The 20,326-nt window shown below is 37.4% G+C and overlaps 1 long non-coding RNA gene across 2 annotated transcripts in view; it reads left to right on the forward strand.

Moving 5' to 3' along the window:
* The window catches only part of LOC140324931 (uncharacterized), a 57,019-nt gene extending 37,054 nt beyond the window's left edge, over positions 1-19,965 (forward strand). Inside the window, exons 3-4 of one of the 2 annotated variants that reach the window (XR_011919595.1) lie at positions 716-794; positions 19,818-19,965. This is a non-coding gene — a long non-coding RNA (uncharacterized lncRNA). Of the gene's footprint in view, positions 1-715; positions 1,802-19,817 lie in introns of those variants that run through there. The other variant, XR_011919594.1, reaches the window with a different exon arrangement.
* The last annotated feature ends 361 nt before the right edge of the window (positions 19,966-20,326 follow it).

Raw genomic sequence — 20,326 nt, forward strand, 5'->3', positions numbered from 1 at the left:
TTTATCGTTCCAATCGAACGACGAACGATCGATTGGGCAAAAAATCGTTCGTAAAAAAGTAACCAACGACGCCGACGAACGAGGAAAGTCGCTGGAAACGAACGACCGGACCGGCGGATCGGATTGGACGACGATCGTTAAACATCGTTCGTGTGTACGGTCGTTCGTTGATCGTTCATGCTCTGGGCATGCGTAATGAACGAACGTTCGTTCACTTTCCTGTCGTGCACATAGTTCCTCTATCGCTCAAACGATCGTATCTATTGTGTGTACAATATCTACGAACGATCGTGTCGTTATCTCTATGTGCAGGATCGGTGCTATACGATCGTTCGTAGATATCGTGCAGGATCGTTCGTCGTTCGTTTTCCAACGATAATAATTGCAATTGTGTACGTAGCTTCAGAGTCACAGAAAAGACAAGGAGGGTGAATTGTGGAACTGGGAAGATACATTGAATTCTGGCTGTAGTGTGCAAAATGCTTGTATATCTCATGGTTATTTGTACAGAAATACAATCTTATGGGCAGGTAAATTAGTAACCCACACTATTGGGTTCACTACTGTGGCCTAAATTGCCAATGTATTTTCAGTGTGTGTTCGGCTGTTTAAATGGAGATCTACTTTAAAGTGTAGGAGAACCTTTATGCAATAGTTGTATACATAGCTTTAACTTGACTTTATCTCTTCTGAGCATTTTCCTTCTCTTGTGCAGTGAAGAACACCCAGAAGAAAAACACCATCCACGATCACCAAAAGTGACCTGTGTAGAAGGGGCCCATGCTACATCTGAGGTCTAATTTTTTTTTTGTCTACCACCATGTAGGGAGATATATGTAGTTTTGTTACTAAAGGTAAAGCTGACGGTATCAGTATTGCTACTTTGCGTATCGCACAGTTGCATCTGATTGATCAATCCACTGTTTAAATTTAGAAGTGAGTGGAATTAAATTGTAGTGCATTATGCAAGCACATGTTTTCTGTCCAAAACTTTGCTTTTGTGCACAGTTTGTATTCAGTTGTTAACCTTATTGCTATTAGAAATTGATTTGATCATTTTTGCATGTAGTTTGCATTGACTTTAAGCAACATTAGCACACAACACATTTAGAAAGTGCAATCTTACAGTTTGTCACGGTTCATTATTTCCAAACTGAGTCTCCACAGGACCATGCTCTTGTTTTTGCACCTGGGTTCCATGCTTAATTGCTGTAAAACGGTGGAACTGCTTATGAGCTCCCCGGAAACTTGCCTAGGTTTTTTTCCAGTCCATGTGTTTAAAAATTTTGGCATGCCCCCATTTACAGGACACTTCCTTTTAGGTCATGGATGGAAAAGCTATTTCAACCTGTTCAGTACACTTGGGAGTTGCCTGAGGAAAGATTCTTTTGAATATCTGTACCCTGCTCCTTATACCCAATATGTTTTTTTTCTATTTTTGACCTCTGCCTGTTTTTTAATGGTCTTTGATGTCCATACGTCCTGCCAGGTTGCCTGTATAAATAGGAGCGCTCCTGCCAATATTGTCTGATATAGTTTCTGCTTGCTGCCTAATGTTGCCAATAGGGGATCCCTGGTGAACACCAAGGGGTTTCTTAAACCCTGTGCCTCAGCCCCCAAAACAGAAAGTCCACTCTCTCCATGACATTAGGATGATATTACCCCAAATACAAAGACTCTGACTTTGCTATCACACTAACAGCCACATGAATCCCACATTTGCTTTCATTTATACAATCAAAAATTTGATCCTCTTTAATAATTCATTTGTAAATACAATAAATATAAAAAGGAAAAAACATTTTCTGAGTGTATTTCAATTGCTTTTTTATTAATCGAAAAAACAAATATCAGACATATCAGAAAGTGTTTGATTGCCTTGGAAGGATTTGTTTCATGTGTGGTGTAATATTTTTTTTTAAAATCATTTTGAAAATTAAAAAAGAGTGGACTGACCGTTTTCTATGAAGTCCGCAATTTTTATTGTAATTTGGATAAAAAAAAAAGGGAAAAAATATATTCAACACCATCTAAAGAAAATATTTTGCAATGTTGGTAAAAATTCTGATCAGATCTTAAAAACAATTGCAAATTTCTTATCCAAGATCTGCATAAAGGCATTGAACTAATAAATGGGAGTATATTTAGGAGTATAAATGTCATATATATATAATAATTATTAATATAATTATTATTATAAAAACAGTATTTTTAATACGCTAACCTATTACGCAGCACTGTACATTAAATAAGGGTTGCAAATGACAGACTGATAAAAACAATTACACAGGAGGAGGGGAGGACCCTGCCCAATACCTATATATATATATATATATATATATATTGGGCAGGGAGGCATTTACCACAGAGTTTTACCACGCATCAATAAAGGATACAATATCGATATATACTTTGAACAGCCAACCTCAATCCTACTAGTCAGTAAAAAACCACCTAATCTGTTTTGTATTTAGAATAAAAACAGGTTGCAATAGCATATATTCAACAGGAGGGAGCGGCTTGCTGTATAGATGTGCCTTTGTGTTGTGTAATCTTACTCATATACTATTGGACCTACTGTTCGTGCTCTTATAGATTAAATAGCATTGGAGTGGGCTTATCGAGAGGTCTTACACTCAAAAAACCCGGTCCTGCAAAAGGCAACTTCTGTTGTGCACATGACTTACACAATATATACAAAAATGACAGGTGTTCAATAATGTGATAGATAAATAGATAGATAGGTTAATATTTGCTTTTATTTGTGTGTTTGTATTAATTTGTATGTTTATTCTACAGTCATGATTCAATTTAGGAAGTGTTACTTTCATCAGGGGGAACACTTACACAATGTTTGTCATGTGTATTGGTATACTAAGGAGTCTTTTAATTGTTCTCCCTTTTGAGTTTATATGGCTTTCCTCCGAAAGCTCTGTTTTCTTTCCGCAATCCAAAAACTCACTGGTAGATGAACTGGCTTCAATCCAAAACTGGCCATAGTCCATATGACCGTAGCAGCAACATTAGAGTGTAAGCTCCTTCAAACAGAGAATATATTCTGGCTGGTTCAATGTTTTATGTGTGTGTGTATATATATGACATTTCAATGAGGTTATTGAATACATTTTACTAACAAAAGGCAAATATTTTCTTATCTTTTAGTTTTACTGTTGCATAATATACTTTCTGTTTCTGTAGAAGACATTTAAACAATATAATATTAGTATTAATACTAACAACCAAAGTGTATTACTAGAGGCAAATACACTGTATACAAGACAATGTAAGTGGCTATTATTTAAAGTAGATATTTAGTATTTTTGTATTTGTTTGTTTTAATGAGACTATAAACAATAGTAGATTGGTGAAAAAGCATGATGTGTACACAGCGGTAATGAAAAATATATCTATCTAAAAGAAAAGCAAAACCAAAATGTACTGGAAATTCCAAACTTGGAAGAAGATATAGAAATTAGGTTTTACTGTACATTTGGTGTTTATTATTATTAGTATTAAAATATTTATAAACAATTACAGAATTGGAGTTACAATTTAGGGTATATACATGTGACATATTTATCCAATATAAATTACAAAATGCTTTTCCTTAGTTTGATTTGTGAGTGTTTTGTAAATATTTGATGGGTTAAGGGGCAGCAAAAAATCTATTGATGGTCACACAATGTTCAGACAGTAGACGGAAGCTAAGTCGGTGTGTGGAACTCCCCGGAACACTCTGCTTCATTCGTGGATGTAGAATTTTCAGCTACTGACAGACATAATCAGAAAGGGATGGCTGATCCCAGAGATATATTAGTGATGGAAGAGAATAGGGGAAAACTCAAAAAAAGTGGATGCACAGGAAAAAACAGAGAAAGGAATAAAAAGGAGTAAAAAAAAAAAAAAAAAATAAGACGTTTGAGAGAGCAAGAAAAAGAAAGAAGATGGAAGTAGTTGGAGAAGAAAGTGAGAGAATAAGAGACATATTCAGTAAGCGATAAAGAAAAAGAGAAGTAAGGTATGTGAAAATAGGAAAGGAAAAATGCTAGAGGATATTAAGGAGAGATTATAGGATAGAAGAAAGAGAGAAAAAAGAAATGAGACAGAAACACAGAATTAGTTTAACAAAAAAACAAGAAAGACTGAAAAGAAGTGTGTGATGACAGAGTACAGAAAGAACAGTAATAATAGAATGAAACAAGTCACAGTAAGGGAAAGTAATAGTCTCACACAGAGGCAGAACAGCAAAAAACCTGAAAACCAAAAACTGAAAATGCTAAGATAGATACCAATATAAATCATAAGATAGAGCTACTATATTGCTTATACTAAAAAAATGTAGTAGAAATATGAATAAAAAACAGAAGGAGAAAGAAGAATTTAAGACAGGAAATAAAACACACAAAAAGAAAAGCTAAGAAAGAAAAAGAGAGGAGGATGATAAAAAAAACAATAGGAGAAAATAGCTTTAGAGACTAGTTTAATAAATTATAGAAATAGAAGAAAGGATGAGTTACGGTCAGTTGGAGGAAAGAGGGAAAAAAGTGAAAAGGGAGCAGTGAATGCTGGGCAGAGAAATGGACAGATCTGCCGCAGAGTAATTACCAATACAAATACATGACCTACAAAAAGCTCAAAGAAAAAAAAAAAAAATAGAAAATAGTAAAAGTGAAATGTAAAAAAAAAATGGACGTTAGAGCAGGAAGGGAGCTGAGGGGAATATAAGGGTGGTCTTGTCTGAACTGAAACAAGAAAGTTTAGAATTTCAACAAAAACATAAGCAGGAGAAACACAAGGAAGGAAAGAGAGTTAAAAAAACAGAAGACAGACAATGACTGAGGAATTGCAGAGTAACAACAAATATCGTGCCGACTGTGAAAGGGGCATTTCGTTAATTCTCTAAACGAGCAAGCAATTGGTATCCTTCTGCCCCTCCCCCTGCCACCTGGTGAATCTCAGTCATGCCATACCCAAACCGGCTGGCAGTGCCCGCTCAGCATGTGCTCTATCCCCTCCCCCCAACCTTCCACAGGGCTTACAAACTTCTGTAAAGCCTGCTTTGGGCTGAGCCAAACTGCCCGTCTGCAGCTGAGGCTGCCCATGAAACATTGATCATGCCAACGGGGATTTGGGCAAGAGGAGGGGAGGGGGGAGCACCCGAAAAGTCTTCCTTGCCAATGTTGATTCTAAATGGTTTCTCTGTCTCTGTTCGCTTCTATCACAGGGCCTGGCCTCGCACACAGTGTTCACCCCCGCCTGTCTACCACATTTATCCTCTGATGAAATAAAATGGAATTTTTATAAGGAACCTCCATATCACATTCATGTAACCCGTGTATCACTATCCATGTTACCTGTCCTTCTTATTGTTCCACCCAACCATGAAGCGTTATGGTGATACATAAATAAATAGTCAATAGGAAGGAGAATTGGGGATGTTCCAGACTTCTGGTTAAACTGCTGAGCTATTCAAGAATGTGGCTGCAGATGAGCCGGACAGGGTGGAGGAGAAGCTGGAGCAGTTAGAAAGAGTAAGCTTGGATTGAAGAATGATAAATCCAGGTTCAAAGGCACAAAATGCAAAAGTTATCCAGCACTTATCCCAGTTAGTCAGCAAAGGAAACCCCATTAAATCCTGCCTCTAATATTTCAATTAAATAGAAAACCACAGGACAGCATTGAGGTGCCTCTCTAACCAATAATTCCCTAACAATATCAAGACCACAGAAATTCATTAAAAGGCTTTATTTGGAGTCCAAACCCAAAAGTGGTAGTATGCTTTTCTGATTATTGATGCTCAACAATCATTTCCATTGACACAGTTCTTATATAAGATGAGCAAAAGTGTCTTGGTCAAAAAATACCTAATTTTTGATCTAGTTTTGCAACTTCCAAATGAGAACAAAGAGAAAAATTGAAAAGTATTGGCATGCTGCAGGTTATTCCATGCTTGCCTACCTTTAAATAACAGTTTTTGAGTTAACAAAGTCAAATCAGAATGGCTAAATTTGGAAACAAGCCCGTTTGTTATGTAAATACTCTCTTGTCTGGACTACTGTAACATCCTTCTCTCTGGTATTCCACTAACTTGACTGTCACCTCTACAATCTATAATGAATATCTGTCCAGACTTATCCACCCTTCCCACCACTCATGAGCTGGGTGACTGTCTTATTACCCCTGTACCATCATATTACAGTCACCCAGCTCCTGAGTGTCCTATTACCCCTGTAACATCATATTACAGTCACCCAGCTCCTTAGTGTCTTATTACCCCTGTTAAATCATATTACACTCAGGAGCTGGGTGACTGTAATATGATGTTACAAGGGTAATAAGACACTCAGGAGCTGGGTGACTGTAATATGATGTTACAGGGGTAATAAGACACTCAGGAGCTGGGTGACTGTAATATGATGTTACAGGGGTAATAGTGACACTCAGGAGCTGGGTGACTGTAATATGATGTTACACAGGTAATAAGACACTCAGGAGCTAGGTGGCTGTAATATGATGGTACAGAGGTGATTTTACAGGGGGTAATAAGACACTCGGGAGCTAGATTACTGGTTTATTACATTGTTGGGTAATAAGTAGGAATGCACTCAGTAGGTACTATATTCTCTAATAATGTAATAATATGTTGAACACTACTGAATAATTATAGCCATTTCACCAGTAAATACCAGTTAGACATTTGTATTTTTGCCATAAATAGGCGGGTCAGTAAAAAAAAGACTTTTTTATGAACTGTAAAAGTACTGTAAATAATCATACATGAAGATGATGAACGGTTAGGCCAGTGTGGGATTAACCCCTGCAAGCAGTTCTGGGTCTTCTAGGGTTAAAAAGCCCAGCGAGGGTGAACAGGAGGAGTAGGAATGAAATTTGTGGATTCTGGCAGGGCTGCCCTGCTGTACACTCCAAGCCAAAATCAACATACGCAGGAAAATGGAGTCTTATTCCACAGAAGTAGGGAGGCTGAAATTACTATTAATAAACCACAGCTTAAATCCTCCGCACTCACTCTCACATTCATTAGCTTGTGTCTGTCCTACGAATCGCCATGCAGAAGGTCACCCACCGTTAGAGGCCAATCATTTTTTGATTTTGCATAGGAGGGTTTTTTAAGGGCATTTAACCCTATATTTTTCATTTTAAATTGAATTTTCTATAGAGCAGCCCTTCCTGACCACTTTAACACTGGGAACCCTTGAAATTACCTTAAAATCACAGGGAACTCCTTCTATAATTACTATATTCCCAGCTCACAGTACATTATCATGGTGATCAGTAGAAAAAAATCCTGCCCAATGAGAAGAATGTCACCCTTAGATATAGCCAAAAACATCATTGCTTTCACCTAAACTGACCTGAGAAAAACAGATTGTTCATTGCTCAAGGAACCCCTAGAAATCTCTGGATGAATTACTGCTATACTATACTGAAAGAAATACTAGTTGCCTGGCTATCTTTGTTGTGAATACTTTTTCAATTGCTGAGAGTGAAAAACCATGCAATAACTGAAGTCAGATTACAAATCTGCATACTCATTCTAAGTCAAGGTCTCAGAAAGCATTGAAATTAGTCGTTCGTTATATTTACCTAATAGTGGTATAAACATATTCGTCTTGTACAACTACTGATCGTTTTTAAAACAAGAACTCTTTAGGAATGCATCAATGTTTAACCCCCCCGGCATTCTAATTCTGTTCGTTTTTATTTTACATTGTAGGTCTATAATTCTTAGGGATAAGTCAACGAAATATGTCCAATATTTAATAAACTTTAAGTAAAAAAACACAAAAATCTGTTAAAACAAGGGTGCATAAAAATACTGAATACTGTAATATAACTGTACAGTAGCATGTATAATATATATATAATTATATATATATATATATATATATATATACACACACACATATATATATATATATATATATCTCTCTCTAAAAATATATATCTCTCTCTAAAAATATAATATATATATATATATATATATATATATATATATAAAGATTTTCTTGTATTGGATTCAATACAGCTCTTTTGTTTTAAATCCAATACAAAATTATTTGAATTTCTCGCTGTGCCACCCGCACACACTGACATCACGGGGAAACTCCGAGGAACGTCACTGCACTGGCTGGCTGAAGATCCGAAGAAGAGGACGCCGCCCGAGGATGAGATCCGACAGGCAGGACGCCGGGGGACGCAATGGGACAAGGTAAGTTTTTTATTTTTTATTGTTTTTAGCCACCCTGAGTGTGGCTCGGGGTTACCGTTTTGCATGTTTTTTTTTACCCCGAGCCACACTCGAAAATACTGCCAGGGGTGTTAATGCTATATCATATTATCTGAGATAAGGAAGTCCTGAATAGGGGAAAGGATTAAATTTTTCAAGGGACAGCCTTATCAAAACAAATCTAAAGCTTCACTTTTGGGAATAATGATTACACAGGTCATTATTGCAAAAAGGGATAGGCAATGGCCTATTTGCAATAACCCATCCTACCTGCCTTATCACTATGTGTATCTGACAAAAAGCTGAGTTGCCTATGGGACAGAACTTGTTAGGAGGAGTTTCCTGGCTGCCTGTGATGCTAGCACTTTAATCCGTTATGGCACTCCATTAATGGTACACATATGTCCTTTTATTAGCTAGTTTTATTTGATGGTTTTACACTATTTGTGGTTCCTTGTATGTTTTATGAATCAATTTACAACATATCCATTAAGATGGGAACTAAATAAATAACACAAAGGCTTCTCAAGTGGAGTGTGGCTGTCATCTGCATTTATTGAAGTCCTGAAAATGAACTGAGAACACCATGGTTCATTAAGTGAAGTGGTGTCTGCTTTCTGTATTAATTGAAGATAGGAACTGAACAGATAAAACTAAGTCAAACAAGAGCTGCAGCCATGAGTGAGAGTGTTCAGTTTGTGATCTGGTGTGCAGTGATTCTGTATTTTTAATAATTTTTTTAAGTTTCTTACATTAAAAAGACATAAATACATTTACAAAAAAAACAAAAGTCATAGAGTAAATTTGCTACACTTAAATTTGCTACAGTTAATCCCTGTAAAACACTGTGGAGTAGTTAAGCAGTTTGCATGATTTTCATTATGATCATCACCCTTTATATACTTTATATACCGTTGAATAATATACAATTTGGTGAAATATCAGTGCATTCCCTTTTTGTTTTCACTCATGAGCTTAACACCTTGTAAGCTTCAAAAAAGGGAAAAAAAGAAAAACACTAAAAGTGCTTAAAGCTATTATCAGTTTATAAATCTTTTGAACCGTGATTAATCTAAATTTCCTTATCAGTAATACATACATAATAGAGTGTATATCCCCCCAGTAAGAGAGGTTAAGCTTCTGTCTCGCATTTCTGTGAATTATAATTAAGTACCCATGGTATTATTAAGAAGTTGAATACCACCTATATAAAAAATGTAAATATATGAAGAATATCAACACTGGCCCTATAAAACCAACTAACAACATGTAGACAAAAATAAACAAACTGAGAACTTCCCAAACTTCAGTATACATCTATGAATGTGTCACATGGTCCTTAGTGAATGAGATCCAAGGCTCCCAGATGTCGTCAAATTGATTCAAAGAATCTTTAAGCTAATAAGGAAGTTTATCATTTACCTTATCCAATTCAATTTAATGAAAATAGGGTCCAAGGGAATTGTATTCATTTTCTATGCAAGAGTAATTCTACCAGCTAGAAGAATCAATTTGACCAATTTTAACTTTGGTTTAGATAATACCAAGTTCAATTTCCCAAATAATGCAGCTTCTACAGAGCCTTGGACCTCCGAACTCAGTACTCCAGATATTAATTTAAACAATTCCATCCAGAAGCATTTAGCTATTGGGCACGACCACCAAGTGTGTAACATAGAGCCTCTAGTTTCGCATACCCGAAAATAGTAGAGAAGTTGTCCCCGAGTATTTTGCCAGTCTTTCGGGTACTATGTACCACCTCATTAGCACTTTATATTTAGCCTTTATTAAGGCAGAGTTCAGAGAGACCCTTGACAGTGAGAGGGCCATTTTGCTCCTTTTCTCCATGTCCCATGTTATACCCAGATCAGATTCCCAATCACACATATATACCAGCATCTCGACTGGAGCAGCTAGGGCTCTATAAATGATGGAGATCTGGCCTTTTGTGCTCTCAATAGAAGAGCAGGACTTCTCAAAGTTTGTTAATTGTAGAGGTTTTGATGCATGTCATATATTGGCAAATGAGTACAGTTGTCTGTAGCAAAAGTATTCCTTAACTGGTATTCCTTGTTTATTAGACAAGAGTTCCCAAGAGACAATCCCCTGTTTATCTATTATATCTTTCAATCTCTCAAAGTCCTTTAAGGTCCAACAGTCAAAAGATTCTGAGTTCAGGCCTGGCGGAAATTCTGGAATATTCCAGAGAGGTGTTAGAGGGGGTGCAGTGATTCTGGAGTGCTGGAGAACTATGTTCCTGATTCTTTTCTGAGTTAATTCAGTTGCCATTTGGACCTAAGTCCTTGATTATTGGATTTATAGTTAATGCGGATTATATATACCTTTTAAATGATATTCATGTGGATTTGAATGTTTGTATTTTGTGAGATTATTAGTGCCACCAAATTATTTCTTATTAGTTGCCAGCATACCATACAATTCTGGTTTGCCCTGTGCATGCTGGGAATGAGTGAAATCCTGAGCAGGATTTTTATCATCCTGGCAACAGCCTATCAAGATGGCCGAAGATCATCTACAGGTAGAGAAGAAAGAAGATAGCAGCTCCCTGTAGGGGAACAAGATGAGTATTTCTGGTTAGTTTCTGCTTTTTGAGCTCCATTGAAAGTATATATGACTTTTCTGAGTGCATGCTTTACCCAGGTGAGTGACTCACTAGAATATTAGGGCAGGATCTATATGACAGTCTCTAAATTCGGCACCTATATACAAGCTAGCGAGGACTACTACCATTACTTCTCTTGTCATTGGTTTCCTTTTTTTCTTCCTAATGGATTGGCTATATTCCTTCAAAGTAAAATGTAATGTTCCAGTAAACCCAGTAGAAAAGCAGTAAATAAAACATTAACAATGTGCTAGTGAGTAAAAGAGTATTCATTCTGCACTCTGAGCTTTCTGTCCCTCTAAGGTATTATAAGTACCATAGTAATGCTTTTGATGTGGTCTGATACAAAATCATACATGTGAGATTGCCGGGGATGAATACAAAGTTTTGGAGGGAATAGCTTGAAGAGCTGCAGTTTATACTTGTTACACTTGGAGTCCATAGTACAAGAAACAGTAGCAGACCCTAAAAATATGTATTATTTCCAGTACACGCTCTTTTGCACTAAATGTTTTGAGCAAAGGAAGTTTTTTTTGATAACAGTGTGCCTTTAATTCTCCTTGAAAGGGGAAGGGAAACATTTGAAGACATATACTTGCAAAGGAATACTGCCGCGTATAGCTGGATTGGGTGGGAATCTAGGTGTAGGTGTGGCACCAGAAATTTGGCCTCGGTGCCAGGAGCTTTTCTTCAAATTACTTTTGTGCAAAACTAGCAGCTGTGCTCCCCATTCCTGCAGAAAAATGTGTAGTTTAGGAATTGAGTACCATTTACGTCCAGAGCAAACCTTTTCTCTCTAGCTCTGTGGTTTAAAAAAAAGGAACTTACCCACCCTTAAAGATCCCTAATGTAACAACAGTGCTGGAATGCGAACACCTACAATTTTCTGAAATTCTTCAGGATTTCCTTATTCTTTTGGAGCTTATTGTATCCCTATGTAGCCAGTTGTATCCCTGGGTAGCCCCACAAATGTCTAGGAAGACCTTTATATCCCTGCAGAGACTTGAAATCACCCGTGGATTCTTATGTTTCCTTCTGCATCCCCCTATAATCCTATGGAGCCCTTGTTTTTTACATAGTTACATATAAGGTCAGATTTACAAAAAGACATAAGTCCATCAAGTCCAACCACTAAGAGAAATAAACATATCCGAGATTTAAAACCCCATGCACACAGTTGGTCCAGAGGAAGGAAAAAAAACCTCTGGTACAATTTGCTGCAATGGGAAAAAATTCCTTCTTGATTCCATGAGGCAATCGGATGTTTCCTGGATCAACGGTCACTGTTATTTTTACTTTAAAGCTTTTTAATTCCCAGTTATATTTTGTGCTTCTAGAAAAACATCCAGCTATTTCTTAAAGCAATCTATAGTAGTTGCTGAAACTACTACCTGAGGGAGCCAATTCCACATTTTTACAGACCTTAAAGTGAATAATCCCTTCCTTATCCGGAGCTTAAACTTCTTTTCCTCCAGACGCAAAGAGTGCCCTCTTGTTCTTCGTAATGGTCTCAAAGTGAATAATGGGGAAGAGAGTTCTCTATATGGACCACTTACCGTATTTTTCGGACCATAAGACACACTGGACCATAAGACGCACCAGTTTTTAGAGAAGGGAAATGAAGAAAAAAAAGATTCTGAAACAAATAGTGTCCTAAAATATTTTATGTGCATTAAAAACCAACAGCACAGTCATAAACACATGTAATAAACCCTGTAAAGTAAACAGCAGCATTTAGAACCATTATTAACAAATAAAGTCAGCAAAAGACAAAATTACTGTAAAACACAATAACGAGAGACTTCAGTAATAAAATAGTTTGTGTTGTGTATGTGTGTGCTTTCACTGTGTTTGTGTTGTGTATATGTGATTTTACTATGTGTGCTGTACCTCACTGAAGATCCTGGTGAAGAGTGATCTTCAGTGAGGTTCAGCACGCTATTCAGGGAACACTCTCAGCATGATTGGCTGACAAAGTCATGTTGGGAGAATTCTCCCAGCATTCCTGCTCCCAGCATGACTTTGTCAGCCAATCATGCTGAGAGTGGGAGGACGCAAGATACCAGAGTGACAGGAGTCACAGTCACTCTGGCCGCACTGGACAGGAGAACAGGGTAAGTAAAAGGCGGAGGGGGAGGAGCTATACAGGGGGGATGGGACAGCAGCTGGGGAGGAGCTGAGGCGGGGCTTACTTACGGTAAGAAATATTAGACTGGTTGCAGGGTTAGCTTGTTGATACGGTTATTCTTCTAACATGGAGTGATTTTCTCTATGTATTGAATGTGCAAAAGAGTTGGGGTGCTTTAACTCTCAGGGACTTAAAGTTTATGTAAGAATTCAACCAAGGTAGATGGGCCAAAAGATTGTTGCAAATCTCCCAACCAAAACTGAGTTAGAAATGCATCCAAACTAGATTGGTGATCCAATATGTTGTTGAGGATTAATTGCTCTGTATCCCATGATGCAGTAGTAGTTGGTGACAAGGGTAGCCGCACTGGTCACCGGAGGAGTAGACAGTTTAGCAGCGCTAACCACAAATATGCCATCATAAAAGTGGTTGGTATGTATTTGAATAATTGATCACTGATAATAATGAGAACAAAAGTCGTTCATTTTTCTCATTGGTGATTCAGTGTAATATGCAGAGTATCAGCAGCCAGCCACCAGGGCCCTTCATACATTTAATAAATAATCTCAGGTTTGGCATACTGAACAATGACCAAATACCTCTGTAGTGAGCAAAACCTCCTTTCTTTAATACTCTAAAGTCTATGATCTACCATAACCCCCAGATCATTTTCCATTTCTGACCCCACAACTGTATTCTCCCTGGACAGTATGAAGCATGCATTTTGTTAGCCCCAAGTGCATAACTTTACATTCATCTATAATAAATGTCATTTGCCTCTTGGCTGCCCAATCAAACAGTACATCCAGGTCTGCTTGTAGATTATAGACATCATGTATGGACTCCATTACATGATTTGGTGTCATCTGCAAACACAAAAATGGTACTTTTAATCCCAATCTCTATATCATTTATAAAGATATTAAACAGTAACAGTCCCAACACTGAACACTGGGTTACACCACTAATACCCTTAGACCATCCAGAGTATGAATTATTAATCATCTCGGGATCTCCTTAAGCCAGTTCTCTATCCATTTAAAGATTGACTTTTCCAAACCTGTTGACCCTAACTTGCATATTAACCGTCTGTGGGGAATTGGTCAAATGCTTCAGCAAAGTTCAAGTACACTATATCAACTGCTATTCCACTGTCTACCTGTTTACTTCCTCATAAAAATTTGTTTGACAACTTTGGTCTTTCTTGAAGCTATGCTATCACTTACAATATTTTCTAGCAGAAACTCCGCTATGTGGTTCTTTATCAAACTCTCTAGGACCTTTACAACTATGGACATTAAACTAACTGGTCTGTAGTTACCTGTTAATGACTTTGCTCCCTTTTTGAAGATAGGAACCACATTGGCCTTATGCAAATACTTCGGTACCATGCCAGTGGTTAGAGTCTCTAAAAATTAGTAAAAATGGCTTTGAAATAACTGAGCCTAGCTCTATGAGGACACGTGGATGTAATCCTTCAGGTCCTGGTGCTTTGTCAACCTTAATTTTGCCCAACTGTTTCTCAATCATATCAGTTTTGAGCCATTGTGAACTATTTTCCTTTGTGTACACAGACCTAAAAAAAAAGTGTTTAGTAGATCTGCCTTTTCTTTATCCCCAGTTACCAACCCAGAGACATCCTTAAGGGGCCTACATGCTCAGATCTGATCTTTTTGCTATAAATGTATATTAAAAAAAAAATGAGGGGTTTGCCTTACTTTCCTTTGCAATCTGTCTTTCATTTTGAAGTTTTGCACATTTTATCTCTTTTTAACATATTTTGGTATTATTTTTATAAGTTTCAAACGATGAAGGTGATCCTTCATTTTTATATTTTTGGAATGCCATTTTCTTGTTCTTGATGACCCCAATGTAAATTATGTAATTTACATATCTAATGCCTGTCATTTGACAGTTAAAAGAGGGGGAGGTCAAGCTTATTAAGGCAGGACATGGTGGACATTAGAGTGCAGGCAAAGATATTGCTTGGCTCTCTCTGCTAATAAGTATCTTATAGGATCTTATGCTGCCAAACATTCAAAGTAATGCAAAAACTAAGTTACCAAGAAAGTGTCATTCAGTACACATACAATCATTCACAGCAGCATAAAAGCAGGTTGACCCATTAAGGTGCACTTTGGTAATTGCCTTAATTGGGGTTAATTATTATTTTTATTATTGATTGTAAGATCCTAATCCACTAATCATCTGGGAGGTCCACAGGAAACTTTGTGTTTTGAATTTGGGGCCCTGTTCAGCACATTCCTGTAAAGAATAAATTAAATACTTACAAACATGGACTCACCTTTCCAAGAAAAGAATAAGAATCCTCAATTGTCTGTGAAATAACTGACTGACTTTTTTTATTCTCTGTTTAACAAAAATTAGACTTTGCTTTCATTTAGCAGAATATTAAAAAACAGTAGAATTGATAAAGACATGGACAAAAACAGTGGGATCCTTTGCCATTTGTTTCACAGCTTTAGGAGTCAATAACTGCAAAGAAGGGATTCTTCTGGCCCACTATTCTGTAGCAAACTTCTCCAACTGTGTCAGGTTTGAAGGGAGTCTTCTCAACACTGCATGTTTCAATTATTTTCATATATGTTTGAAAAGATCCATTAAGGGTGTCTGAAAGGTCACTTCAGAATAGTCGAAAGTTCTGTTTTAATCCATTCTTGGGGCTTAAGGCTGTGTGGTTTGGGTCATTGCCCTGTCAGAGGTTCCATGACCTGAGATTGAGACAGAGCTTTCTGACATTGGGCAGTATATTTTACTCCAAAATGTTTGATAGTCCTGAGATTTTATTGATAGTCTTGTGATATTATTTTTCCCTGCACAAATTTTAAGTCAACCGATGCCAGATAAAGCAAAGCTACCCAAAGCTTCCTCCATGTTTCAAAATAGGCATATTGTTTTTTCTTTTAAAAGCTTTTTTTTTTTTTTTTTTTTTTTAACATAGATCTCTGATGTGACTTTCAAAAAAAGCTCAATTTTTTGTAAAAATTTTTTTCTTTGGAAAAACAGTAGAGCTTTTTTTTGTTAAAACTCTAATTCAATTATTTATAATATTTTTCAGGGTATCGATAAATATGTCCATGCCTTTCATATATTTTATTATTTTTATTTGTTATATAGCAAAGTACATGACAAAGAACCATTGCACTAGTATACCAGGAAAAGAACAAAAAGAGACAAAAAAGGTAGGGAAACAGTGAAACAAAAGGAAAAGTAAGAAATCAAAAAAAGAAGAGACAATAAATACCCTACTAATTATCACAATGATTAGGACAGTTAGGTGATTATAAGTGTGTTATTCAGGTTGGTTTGTGGTTCGTTTTCATTTAGACTGAATGTACCAAGGTGAACTGATAATATCTGATAATAATCCTAAATTAAAAAGCTGAAGGAAACAAGTGCCCAACCACATAGAAATACCCCACATTTCAGACAGCCTTTAGTAATCCATTACATAAACCAAGTCTGAATCAAGACTGAAAGCATTCAGGGTCAAACTTGGGATCGCCCCACAAAAGTGCTAAATAAACATGAGGAAAGGATTACCAACAGGCCTGATTTAATAAAGTGATCCACTGGAGAAGATAGAATATCAACAGAGAACCAAGGTGATCCAGGTAACCTGAAAGACATTTAGTACTTCTAAATGGTTATCTCTCTTCATTCTCTTTTCATAAGTGGTGTTTAGGTATTTCTAAGGCTCAAGTTCTCATGTTGATGATACTAACCTAAGTACTTACAAATGGTGGATAGTTACCTCTAGGATTCTAACCTTATTGGTTGTCAATACTTAATTCTAGCGTTCACTCCTCATAGGTGGGAAATAAAAAGCATGAGGGTTATGTGCCTCACATACATTGTGTGCTTACTTCTAGGATTTAGTTCTCATTAATGGAAGATCGTTAACACTAAAGTCCAGACATCATAGGTAGAGGTAATAAAACCTGTGGACTGATGAACAGATCTAAATATGACCTGATACACACAATTTTTAAAGCGCTTGGCCTCATTAATGACAGCTAAATACTGATAGAGGTCTGGTTTTATTAAGTTTGGCTGAAAAAAATACTTGTTCAATGGATCAGGTAGGTTAAGACAGGGGCAAGTCAAGACAACAAAGGTACCATGAATCAGGCAGGGTGGGGTTGAACAAGATCCAAAGGTTGTCAATAGGCAAAGGATGGCTATATTTGTGATTTATTCCCTAGAGCTGGTGAATATTTAGCTTTAGAGCTCTTTCCCTACAATTGGTAGGTAGACATTTCTGGAGTTATTTCCTAATAGATGGCGAGATTTAGTCACTGTGGAAAAAACATGGTTATCCCCAGGGGTCAGTTCTTAACGATTATAGAAGGGTATTTCTATGGACGGTATTAGCGGGTAGTAAAAGGTTTGCCTCTATGATTCGTTCATAGTAGGTGATGTTTGCTTCTGGGTGGTGTTGTTTGCCAGGGACAAAACCATTACCTTTACAGACTGGTAAATCCCCAGTAAATATTGTTATAGCAAGATGGGAACTGCATCACAAGAGATTCTTTACATAATAGAAAAAGCAGAGGGGTATCTGAATACATTACTTCATCACATGTCTCCTCCTACACATTTGGCACTACAATTTCTTTGGAGAGAATCACTGTGGACAACTTGGCAGGTCCAGTTTCTGCTTATTACAGTCAGGGGTGAATCAAGGTGCTGTTGGACCATAACACATTTCATGTTCCAACCCATAGCTCGCTTTTGCAGTACATCCGGTACCCTACATTAGGATTGCAGGGTAAGGGAATGTGGCTACAATAAAAATGCATAATTAGGAACACATATAAAGTAAAATCTGGAAAACTTCGTTTTTGAATATTGTTCCAAAAAGAACACCACGATGGACATTTTGTGCACATATTTAGTGAATGGCTGGCACACTTAGGTACATACACTACTTATACATATGCTGGACACAAGTATTTTAGAAATTTAAAAGGATAAAGTATTCTTTATAAATTGGCTGGATAGCTATGGTCTCTAAATAAAACTTTCTTTTCAGTTTTAGAAGCTTGGAAGAATGCAAATAGGTTTTAGTCATGCAGCAGACACTCAATGTGTTATTTATGTTAGCCTTGTAATTCAGTGGTCTTTGAACGTTTCAATCCTTAAGGCTTAACAGGTAGATGTAAAACACAAAAATTAATTCAGCCTAAATTATGTTTTTATTACATTTTAAATGCAAGCATTGTAATTACTTGAATTTGACCTGGTATCAGCTTATTGTAGTCACTATACAACACAGGTGAGGCAAGAATGGGGGAAGAAGAAGAAGCAGCACAATAAGCCAATAAAATGTGGTGCCAGTTCAGATTAGGGAACATATTCAAAGAAAGAGAGATCCGAGTAACATATGAATAAGCTTATTATTGTGTGGCTTCTCTTTTCATTATCTGTTTACAGGGGGAACACAGATCAGGACCACTTAAAAGGAGGGGATGGGGGAGCTGAGCTGCTGAGTTCTGACTGAGCAGGTAGAGCTGAGATGCTGAGTCACTGCTAGGAGAAGAAAGCAGAGAGTGAACTAAACTAAAGAAGATGAGCTGAGAAGTACTTAAATGGTTTCAGTGCTTCTGCTGTACTGGTTAGCCAAGTGGTGTTTGCAGTAGCCAGGAGCTGTGCAGGAAAACCAGATGCTTTGCAGGAGAAGTTGGAGCTATGTGAGGGAGCTGCATGAAAGATTTGGATTTTTATGCCGATTTTTACTAAGATGGGAGAGGCTAGTATGTGACATGAAAAAATCTGTTTATGGTTTAAGGGTTTTTTTCCCAGGGTTCATAAACACAACTGCAAGACTCAACACTTGCAGAAAAAAGTGAACACACAAAAAATGCACAAGGCATATTACTTGCAGCTCTATCTCCCAAAGGGAAAAGGGCTTCAAGTTCTGACTCTCCATCCCCCCAGGAAGCTCCTTACAAGGAAAAGGAATCACCAGCTTGGTCAACCTGGTCAAAACCAGGTGACTCAATTACTCAGCAGATCTACAAGAACCTGGCGCATCCAAGTACTAGTGTGAGGCTCTTCCGAAGAAATATCCTACAGGTTGGGGTAGGTAGGTAGGTTGAGCCAAGCCAAAATGATCATCCCATCACCCAATATTCTGGTAAGGCCCAAGGATCTATGTCCAACTAAACTAAGTGATAAGTTGCTGTGCTTGTGTGACATACAAACATTGCAAAATGTGATATTTTTTCAATGTGCTATACAATTGTTATTTTGGCTAGATTTCTTCTGGTCTTGGGCAAAAGGCATTGAATTTAACACAAAGTAAACTCTCCAATAATTACTGTATTGTTTGGTATTCTTTTTCCTGTTGACTTAAAGCTACGTACACACGTCAGATTTTTATCGCCCGATAATCGGCATCGGCCAATTATCGGGCGAAAATCTGCCGTGTGTACAGTCGGTGTCGTCCATCGTCCGGACGACCGACCTGCCGGATCCACGGACGATGGACGACAGCCGATCCTAATGAAATGGAAGGGGAGAGCACGCAGCAGGGTGCCGCTCCGTCGCTCTCCCCCTCCCCTCTCCATAGAGCATGAACGGTGCTGTATGTACAGCACCGTTCATGCATCGTGCACTCCCTTGTCGTTGGAAAGGATCGTGAAAGATCCTTTCCAACGACAAAAATTGGAAGTGTGTACGCAGCTTTAGGGTCCATGGTTTCCTCCTGAAGCTGATAGGAACAGATAATACACTTGATCTTAGCCTAAAAGCAGTTCAAGTATAACTGAAAACTTCTTTTTTGGTTTTGACAGAGTGGGTCTGATTTGTTAAAGCTCTTCAGGACTGGAGAAGATAGTCTGTGTTTCCAATAGGGGGATTTATTCCCTTTAAATTTTTACCATCGGCATTGTTACCAAGAATAAAAGTGAAGAAAGATCTAAAATTCTGGTACCAGGGAAAGAGGGGAACAAAGTTTAGTTGGATTCAGTTTTTAGATTCTCCAGTTAAACAGACGTCACCTGGACCTGGTCTAAAGTATATTTGCCATTTTCATGTCACAACTTCTTTGGTATAAAGCTGTGTGTACCCCCCTATCATTGTTTCTGTTTCATCTCAGTTTCCTCCTTCATTCCCTTCTCCCTTTTCTGGTTCTCTTTCCCCCCCTGTTTTCTTTTATAATGTTGGACCCTTTTCCTGAGTTTCTTTTTTCTCTCACAAATATTAAAATTATTATTGTAAGAAAGTGATAAAAGGGTTCACAGTTTGTTTTACAGCTTGTGTCATATTCTTCTGTTTCTATTATTTTCCTTTCTGTAAATAA

Source organism: Pyxicephalus adspersus, chromosome 2 (assembly GCF_032062135.1).
Source record: "Pyxicephalus adspersus chromosome 2, UCB_Pads_2.0, whole genome shotgun sequence".
NCBI classification, from domain to species: domain Eukaryota; kingdom Metazoa; phylum Chordata; class Amphibia; order Anura; family Pyxicephalidae; genus Pyxicephalus; species Pyxicephalus adspersus.